Below are 10737 nucleotides of genomic sequence, written 5' to 3'. Positions count from 1 at the left end.
CCTAAGTTCCAATGAAATCCTACCGAGTGGCGAGCCAGCCTCCCACTCAGGGGCTTAGCTGCAGTACAAATACTCGCCTAAGTTCCTATGAAATCCTACCAAGTGGAGAGCATGCCTCCCACTCGGAGGCTTAGCTGCAGTTTAAACACTCGCCTAAGTTCAAATTCAAATGTGCGCTCTGCAAGGAGGACGAGGTGCAGGTCGACTGCTACCCTCTCCTCCGAGCTACGCCACAAGTACAACATGCGCTCTGCAAGGAGGACGAGGTGCAGGTCGACTGCTACCCTTTCCTCTGAGCTACGCCACAAGTACAACGTGCGCTCTGCAAGGAGGACGAGGTGCAGGTCGACTGCTACCCTCTCCTCCGAGCTACGCCACAAGTACAATGCGTTCTTCATAAGAAAGACGCCGTAAAAAACCCTACCGAGTGGAGAGCAGACCTCTCACTCGGATGCTTAGCTGCAGCCCAGCGCTCGCCTAAGTTTTGAAAATCCTACCGAGTGGAGAGCAGACCTCCCACTCGGGGGCTTAGCTGTAGCCCAGCGCTCGCCTAAGTTTTGAAAATCCTACCGAGTGGAGAGCATACCTCCCACTCGGGGGCTTAGCTGCAGCCCAGTGCTCGCCTAAGTTTTGAAAATCCTACCGAGTGGAGAGCATACCTCCCACTCAGGGGCTTAGCTGCAGCCCAGTGCTCGCCTAAGTTTTGAAAATCCTACCGACTGGAGAGCATACCTCCCACTCGGGGGCTTAGCTGCAGCCCAGTACTCGCCTAAGTTTTGAAAATCCTACCGAGTGGAGAGCATACCTCCCACTCGGGGGCTTAGCTGCAGCCCAGTGCTCGCCTAAGTTTTGACGATCCTACCGAGTGGTGAGCCAGCCTCCCACTCGGGGGCTTAGCTGCGGCCCAGTGCTCGCCTAAGTTTTGAAATCCTACCGAGTGGAGAGCAGACCTCTCACTCGGAAGCTTAGCTGCAGTCCAAGTGCCTGCCTAAGTGTATCGGGGAACAAGTCGATTGCAATAAGCACCTCGCTTTAACCTGCAAGAGACACCTCAAACCAAATGCAATCATATTTAAATGTCGAATCCAAGTTCGGATAAACGCCTAACGAAACCGAAAGTGCTCAGGCGTAGGCCTGTTAAGGTTTGTCGATTACAAAAATCACTCGGCATACCGAGGCAAATTTAAAGTATGGAGCTCAGAAGTTTTTTACCCCTCCTGCGGAGGGCTGGAAGGTGCAACAAACTCGTCCAGGTCGATTCCATCGGCAACCCGAGTGGCCGCGGCGATGAAAGTCTCCATGAAAGACCGGAAATCGTGCTTCTTGGTGTTAGCCACCCGAAGAGCCGCCAGCTTGTCCTCTCGTGCATCCTTGCAATGGACTCGGGCCAGAGATAGAGCAACATCTGCGCCACACCTGGCAGAAGACTTCTTCCACTCCTGCACTCGACTTGGGACTGTGTTCAGTCGAGTCATCAGGGACTCGAGGTCATTCTGGAGCGTCTCTCTAGGCCAGAGTGTGGCGTCAATGCGAGAAGTGGCAACCTTCAGCCTGGCGAGGTAATCGACGACGGCAGCGACACGAGATTCGAGCCGGAGCACGTTCATGGCGACTTCATCCTTCATAGGAGAGTTGATGGGGTCCAGGTTTGGCTCCAGTCGACCAGTCTCCTCTTCAAAGTTCTGGCAAAATTCTGCAAGTACAACCACCGAGTCAAAACAACAGTTGAATGAAAAGATCACAGTTAAAATGTCTGTTTGGTGCAAAAGATTACCTTCGAGCATGAGGAATAGCTTCTTGGCGAGTCCACCCAGATAAGCCTCCAGATCGTTCTTCTTCCCCACCAACTCACTGGCCTTGTCACTCAGGGCAATCTTATCACTTTTCAGTCGACTGACCTCTTTGTTGGCAGCATCAAGAGCAGCTTTCAGATTGGTGTTTTCTTCCTCAAGCTTGGCGACCGAAGCCAACTTCTCGTATGCGAGCTTGGTCTTCTCTAAAGCTGTTTTCTGCATTTCAGCCAACTCAAGGTCTTTCTTCTTCTGGGCATCCTTCACTTTGCCTGCAAAGTTACAACAAGGTCAGACTTTGAAATAAATGAGGAGCAAAGGCAGTCGTCGAAAGCCTCACCAAACATACCTTTAACTTCCTCCTTCGCCTTCGTTAAATTCTTCTGGGCCAGCTTCAAATCAAGCTCGAGCTGGATGTGTTTGTTCTCCAACTCGGTGTAACAAGCTACAAGGTCGCAGGATTTCTACGAAGAACCAATCGACAGATGTCAAAGACAATTCACTTCCGAGTGACTAAGGAAAAACCATACGTTTCTAAGACTACGGCCGAATGCAAACATTCGACCATAGTCTCGGGGATTACACCCAGTGGGTGCACTCAGCGTGCCCCCACTAGTTCTATCAAGTCAGAGTCGACCAGTCGACGAACGCACACAAAAAAAAACGAGAGATGTTCTTCAGACTGTAGTCCACTACCAGCAGTCGACCACAGTCTCGAGGACTACACCCAGTGGGTGCACTCAGCGTGCCCCCACCGGTTTGGAAATCCATTTGACCTAGTCGAATGAAGGAAAAACTTAAACTATAAAGACTATGGTCGGCTGCCAGCAGTCCACCATAGCCTTGGGGACTACACCCAGTGGGTGCACTCAGCGTGCCCCCGCTAAACTGGAATTCCAATCAACACACCCAGTGGGTGTAGGACAATCACTATAAATTTCAGCAAGAAGAATTTTCAGATATCATATCCTAACAGAACAGGCGGTGTCCGACTGACCTGAACGTTACTTTGAAGAGCTGAACTGGCGTCATAGGCGGCCTGGCTAGCTTCTCGGATGGCCTTCACTTGCTCCATCATGACTCCCGCCTGGTGTATTGCTTCTTTCGTAGCACTGGCTTGGTCCTCTGGGACGAAGTGGGTCGAGAAAAGTGACGACTGTGCAGCACTCGACGAGGAGGGGCGAGCACTCATCAACGGTACCGCAAAAGATACGGTAGGCCGAGTGATATTCTCTCCCTCCGCGACCAATGTCTTGGAGGCTGGCACGTCCCGAGTCACCTTGCCAGCAGACGCTTTCCTGCTCCTCCTTGGCCTCAGTGGTTCCTCATTGTCGTCGTCAGGAAGGGTAATAACGACATTGGACGGAGCTACAGAAAATAATCAAAATTAGAGACAAAGAGCCAATCGATTGAAGATGGGATCATGAAAGTCATACCAGGTTTTGAAGTGGCAGCGTCTTCCATCTCATGATCTTCAGCCCTGGCCGAGGTATCAGAAGTAGCAGCACTGCAATTCCGAAAATCAGTCGGTTAACTCATGAGTCGACCAAAAATAAATTCATGTAGAATAAGAAGACTCAAGTAGCACTATTACCCTGATATGGTGGGAATCACCACCTTCATCTTCGGCAAGACCTTTGCCGGCTTCGATGGCGCCACTCGAGATTGCTTCGGAGCCTTCTCAGTCGGCGCCGGAGAAGTGGTCCGAGGGCGCTTAGTCGACTGCGCGACAGTCGCGACCCCCTTACCACGTTCGGTTGCAGGGTCATGGACGAGCTTCGAGCGTCTTTCCGAGCGAGGAGGTGCAACTTCCTCCTCCTCCTCCTCTTCTTCCTCCTCACCAGAGTCATCACCCTCATCATCGTCAACAGCATCCGAGTCCCACTCCTCCTGGCTTTCGCCCCCACTTCCTTCCTCCTCCTTAGTAGGCATCTGTGCTCCATTGGGCATCGAGTATAATTCAGTGGTGGCCTGACAGACAACAAAGCAAAGATCAATCCACCAGTTTGCAGCAAAAGCAGAATGAGTATAGCAAGATTACAATTGAGGATAAAGTGGGCATACCGTGTCCGGAGTGTAGGAATGGTCGAGTGGTGGAATCCTCCTGGCTCCTCGAGGGTTGTCCTTATTCCCTGTGATCGCGGCCATCCACCTCTCCAGTGTGGCGTCATCGACTGCTTCTGGATGGACCCGAGTTTCATCCTCAGTTCCACAGTACAGCCACATCGGGTGACCTCGGTACTGAAGTGGTTGGATGCTCCGCCTAAGAAAGACCTCCAGAAGGTCCATACCCATCACTCCTTCCCGAACCAGCTGGATTACACGCTCCATCAACATTTTTACTTGGGCTTTCTCCTCAGGGAGCACCTTCAGAGAAGAGGGCTTGTTCACTCGGTCCATGGAAAATAGAGGGAGACCAGTCGACTGCCCCGACGTCGACTCGTCTTGGCAGTAGAACCAAGTCGACTGCTATCCTCTGACCGACTCAGGAAGGGTCATGGCCGGAAAAGTACTCTTGCTCCTCATCTGAATCCCAAGACCCCCGCACATCTGAATAACCTTAGTCCTATCGTCATCCGGACTCGCCTTTTTCATTGTCTGAGAACGACAAGTGAATATGTGCTTAAAGAGACCCCAGTGTGGTCGACAACCCAGGAAGTTCTCGCACATGGACACGAAGGCAGCGAGGTAGGCGATGGAATTTGGATTGAAATGGTGGAGTTGCGCCCCAAAGAAATTCAAGAACCCACGGAAGAAAACACTCAGAGGCAGGGAGAACCCACGGTCTACGTGAGTGGCTAGAAGAACACACTCACCCTCCTGCGGCTGCGGTTGCCACTCGTTTCCCGGGAGCCTCGCTGCCCCGTGAGGGATCAAGCCCACGTTGGCCATCTCGTTGAGATCCGTCTCGGTGATGGTCGAGCGGATCCAATCCCCTTGAACCCAACCTTGCGGCACGCGGGACCTTGACGAGGATCCGCCCCGACTGGACGCTCTCCCTTTCGCCTTCCTCGTCGCCATCATCTTCTTCGCGCGCTCCAAGGCCGCTGTCTTCTCCTTCACCATTGTTGCCGGCGAAGCGCACGAGGAGTGGATGGGCAGGAGCGAGAGCAGGCACTGCGAGCAGAGATGGAGAGGGCAGAAGGAGAAATGGGGAGGTACTGTTCCAAAAACCCTCGCCCGGCGCATTTTATAAGGACGCTTCCGAGTGGATGACAAGTGGGCCCGGGCGATCCTATCACATCCCGAAACAGTCGCGCACGCCTGATACGTGGCGAAAAAGGCGGCGCGGAAATCGAGGCGTCTATGCCCTATCCCATCCGAGCGCCGCGGTCCGCCCCGCTTCGCGCGCTTCCCAAAATTCGGATCCCACAAAATCTGCCAACAGCAGATCAATCTGTCAGACGGTGGATTTCCTGCGATCCGTCGCTCGGAAGTTTATTAAGCTCAAAAGTTCACTCGACGGGAGAGAAGAATGGATCAAGGCGACTGAAAGAAAAGTTGCTGCCATCAACAAAAGATTATTGGTCCAAAATGAGACGTGTTCCGAACACAAAAGCAGGTCGGAAATATTATCAACCCCTTCCTCACTCAAACCTCGATCCATTCGGGGGCTAATGATGAAGTCATGTACCTAGGGTAGGGTCACAGACCTGTCCTAAGTACCCTTCCGAAGAACACCCTCAGAAGAAACTGTCTTCCAGTCGACCAAGAGAGACTTCACTCGACGGACTCGAAGGACTCGACCATGAAGATTCACTCGACCACCAGGAGATCAAGAGCCACTCTGCATCCAAACGGTCTGTAATAAGTAGTCTTTATGGCATTTAGGACACTTTATGTAAGGCGTTACCAGTAACGCCTAGCCTTAATGTACTTTAAATCTTGCATAACTGAGGGTCGGAGGGGTCTGACAGACACTATATAAGCCACCCCCCTCCTCAGTGTAAAGGGTTCGCACCCCTGTAATCCATACACACATAATCCAGTCGACCGCCTCCGGGCTCCGAGACGTAGGGCTGTTACTTCCTCCGAGAAGGGCCTGAACTCGTACATCCTTTGTCTTCAAAACTGCTCCATAGCTAGGATCCTGCCTCTCCATACCTACCCCCCATTCTATTGTCAGACTTAGAACCACGACACTCGACGCTAAGGATATTGGTTTAGAGGCTTCGCCATGGGGTGGATAACACCAGCTTCAAAGAGCTTAGAGGCAGCGATAGAGCGACCAAATGCGACACGATAGACGCTCTAATTAAGTAAGTCCCTGAAAAAAAGATGCTCTAAGCAAGACTAACACATGAACTTTAAGGTTCTTAAATTTTGCCAAAAACATGAAATTTTTCCAGAAAAAAGTCGCCCATCGACATGGCAGTCATATTAGTCGCAGCGGTCAGGGCGGAACTAGAAAAGGGGCAGTCGGCGCCGGCCTTTCGTAGACCTCCGTCATCAACAAATTTCCTTTGAAGATTTCTTAAATTTTGCCAAAACCTGGATTTTAAGCTTGACTTTTTTGTGTGATTTTAGGATTTTGTGTGCTTGAGAGTATAGTAGAGCTGGATGGCGTAAATAGCAAGAGTAGCTCATACTGTCCGGAGTCCGGACAGTGTAGACAAGGATCAGTATACTAGTAGTATTTGATTTGATTCAGTGCAATCGGGGTAAGTCATGTCACTCAGCAAAGTTGTACTTCCTCCGTTCCTAAATATAAATCTTTATAAATATTCCATTAGATGGACTACATACGGAGCAAAATAAATGAATTACGCTTAAAATGCATCTATATACATCCGTATGTGGTTTTTAGTGAAATCTCTACAAAGACTTATATTTAGGAACGGAGGAAGCAGTATAAAACTACCCACAAGAACCGTCAAGTACATACAGGATCCTCTAAAGAACTTGTTACTTCCTCCGTTCCTAAATAATTGTCTTTCTAGAGATTTCAACAAGTGACTACATACGGAGCAAAATGAGTGAATTTACACTCTAAAACATGTCTAATACATCCGCATGTTGTAGTATTTGGGAACGGAGGGAGTACTTATCTGCATGGCATGTGCTCCAATTCCAAATTCGTAAGAAATGACCGGAAGCGGAGAAGTCAATGTTGACAGTTCGTAGCATTAGTCGTTATTTTTTCTCCCTCTATTCCATGCAGATGTAGATCAGCTCGTCGAGTCGTCGTGCGAATTCAAGTGGTCACGATAACTCGTTTTTATAAGCCACGCACCTTTTTTGACCTGTTTTTTCGCACAGTACACAGTGCACGAATAAAAGTTTTGCCCTACTCATAGAAGCGGACAGGCTCCCTCCGCTGTGGAGTCGGGAGCGGAACGTCTGAACGTCCACCGCGACCGCCACGAAAGCGCCAAAAAGCGTTTCATAAGTGGTCTGCATCACTTGGAAAAGGAGGCGCCACGAAAGTACTGCTAAATGCTGATAGCAGATTTAAAGGTAGCAAGCACTAGGCACTAGTAGTAGTACATTCACGTACTCACGTCCCCTGTCGTACTTGAATTGACACGCAGTAGTAGCGTCGGATAGCATTTCCCGCGATTGACCGGCCAACTGGCCAAGATGGGTGAAGGAAAGTGAAGGTAATGAACAAGTGAAAGGGGGGAGCTTTGGAGCAGGGGGTCTGTCTAGCTCACGGTCGAGGTGGAGGTGCTGGCGACCTCACCCCGGTCACCGGGCTGGCGAGCAGCAACCCCTCGGGAAGAGACGATAATTCCTGACGTGTAGAAAAAGACGCCGGTGATGGCAACGGACGGCCATATCGTCGGCGTAACCGCGTACCGGCGCCGGTTTGATAGCACCCTCACGAGCGGGAGCGGCAAACAGGCGCGCGTATGTCCAGCTGAACTTTCAGCGAGACAAGCTTCACACTAGCCCTTTTTTAGGGGAAGCTTCAGACTAGCTGAAGTTTTTTTTTTTTTTGAGAATTTTCAGACTAGCTGAAGTGATTCCCTGTGCGAGCATATGGGCTGCCCCAGTGTACGAGAGGACACTGCCTCGTTTTCTCTGCTTTTTTTTTTCATGTTTTTATTCCGTTTTGTGATTCCATTTTGTTCTTGTGTTTATACTTTCAAATATTCTAAACACATATATTACAAGAATATACTTTATATAATGTTTTTAAAAAATGTTAAATGTGTATCGAAAAAATATTGATCATGCATCAGAAAATAATGAATTTTTAATCACTGTATATAGAAATATTAATCAAGCATTCAAAAAATGTTGAACAAAATTTAATTTTTTTTGACAAGATTTAATCAAGTATTTGAATTTTTTTAAATGTGCATAGAAAAAATGTTGACCATGCATTAAAAAATGTTAATCTTGCATTTGAAAAAATGTTGATAAGCACTAGAAATATGTTAAATGTGCATAGAATTTTGGAGGACCATGTATTGAAAAAATGTTAATCTTCCATTTGAAAAAATGTTGATAAATCATTAGAAAAATATTTAATGTCCATAGAACCATGTATTAGAAAAATGTTAATCAAGCATATGAAAAAGTGTAAAGTGTGTATAAAAAATGTTGATCATGTATTCGAAAAAAATCTTAATCAAGCATTTGAAAAATATTAAAAATGTTAATAGAAATAATGTTGACTATGTATTAATAAAAGTTAAGTTTATATTGAAAAAATATTAAATGTGTATTAGAAAAATTCTGTTGAAATATAAAAAAATCTAGAGCGAAAAACTGAAATAAACAAAAGAAAAAAATGAAAACTCAAAAAGAAAAAAAAGAAAAAGAAAAAATGAAAATGAAAATAAAAGTGAATGAATCAAAGAAAAACGTAGAAGAATAAAGTAAAATAAACAAAAGAAAAAAAGAAAAAACACCCTAAACAAAACCGAATAAAACGGAAGAAAATGTAGAAATAAAGGAAAAACAGAAATGTAAAAACCGTCTCTTTTCCTTCTAGCGGGTTGTGTCCGACTTATTTAAGACAAGCTCGATGTTGGCTTAGTGGCCAATAGTGCTATGAAGCAACTAGGAGATCCCCGGCACGCTACATAATGAGGATACAGACCTAGCGTAGGGTCATAGGCGTGACCTATACGCCCTACCCAAGGTCACTACCCTAGAAGCAACGAAGCTCAAGAGACAATGGGAAGTACCCAATAAAGGTGTCGAGTGCAATTCACTCGACCAATGAACCACTCGGGTACCCCTCCTTCCCGAAGTCACACGACCAGTCAACCACTCGACCATACAAGAAACCACTCGACCTACTGAAGACCAGGAGTCACTCAGAACAGTAACGGGCGAGCATTCACTCCGTAATCTTTAAGGTCATTTAAGGCACTTAAGGCTGGCGTTATCAGTAACACCCCAATCTTTATGTACATTGAACCCTCTGTAACGGGGGATGGCTGGGGTCCTGGCGAACTCTATATAAGCCACCCCCTCCTCTAGCACAAGGGTTCGCACCCCCTGTAACACACACACACACACACACACACACACACACTCATATAATCCAGTCGACTGCACCCGGGCACCGAGACGTAGGGCTTTTACCTCCTCCGAGGGGGGCCTGAACTCGTAAACACTTGCATACAATCTTGCCGTAGCTAGGACCTTGCCTCCTCATACGTATCCCCTATACTTACTGTCAGACTTAGTACCACGACAGTTGGCGCCCACCTTGGGGCAAAGCGTCTTAGCGACTTCCGGAGAGGTTGCATTTTCTTCGACCTTCATCAGCATGGTTTCCGGTGGCGATTTGGTCATGGGCCGCGAGTTCCAACTCGGCGCGCTCATTTTCGTCGCCGACGAGTCCGCCTGGCTCCAGGAGGCCCCCCTCGATGTCGAGGCCCTCCCGGCTCGAGGCTCGGCGCACTTCCGGGCGAGTTCCTACGCCGTCCTCCTCAGGCAGCCGTCTTCACCGTACCACTCGGTCATCGCGTTGTTGACTCACTCCGCTGGACGCCACTGCAAGCGGTCTGGTCGTTCGCGGCTCCAGCAATGGGTGAGACACGCGGTGGCTCGTCAGGCCTTCACCCCCCAAGTCGCGGCTATTGAGCCTGACATGTATTCTTGTGGATCGGTCGACCTGTCGACTGATTTCACAGATACTCTTTATGAGAGCGGGAGTTGTGATCCCGTGGCGGAGGCCCTCATGGTCGACTCCCATCGCGGTCTGCCTGGCTTCCGTCGCAGCGGCGACGGCGGCAGAAGCGCTGGTCCGTCACTCGACCACGAAGAGTACCAGCCCCAACCTCTCAGCTCGCAGCAGAGGGAGGTGCTGCACCGCCGCGACGTGGAGGCTCTCCAGACCCCCATCATAGGGGAAACCACGGAGGCCCGGGCCTTGTGGGCGGTGCGCCTGGCCACTCTGGCTGAGCGCACTCGTTTGGAGAATCTGCAACATTCTCTCGACGAGCGTGCTCGTCGATTGATTTCCGAATCCAGTCGACGTCCACGACAGTTGTTTCTGCCGGAAACTCAGGTATTCCGTACACCGATTCAGAATTTGGCAGCCGCTGCACGTATTGCAGAGTCTATTTAGCCGTCTCGTTCGGCGGCTGGGAGAGGCCTGGAGCAGATCAGAACGTTGCTCCAAGCAGCGAGAGACCAGAACTCCGTTGTTTCCCCGTTGCGGAACAAAATCCACAGCAGATCGGTGAGAGCAGATACCGTTCAGTCGGCTCACAGTCCTAGGTCCCCTTTGCGACAGGGAGGCCGTGATCACCACTAGGATCGGTACCTGGGAAGAGCTCATGTCGAATATGATCATGAGTACGCCTGCGACAACTACCGTCGGGCGCCTTCGCCCCTTCCGAGGGACGGTTCATACACGCCCCGGTGCAATGATGACGGGCATCCGTACGGGAACGACCGCAGAGTTCCAGTCGATCCCAGAGAACCTGGCTTTGATGCAAGGTCCGTCCTTGTGCAAGGTTTGGTCGATCGGAACAGAGCA

The sequence above is a fragment of the Triticum dicoccoides genome, chromosome 2B (genome assembly GCF_002162155.2).
Source record: "Triticum dicoccoides isolate Atlit2015 ecotype Zavitan chromosome 2B, WEW_v2.0, whole genome shotgun sequence".
Taxonomy (NCBI): Eukaryota; Viridiplantae; Streptophyta; class Magnoliopsida; order Poales; family Poaceae; genus Triticum; species Triticum dicoccoides.
Note: the sequence above shows the minus strand (reverse complement) of the source record.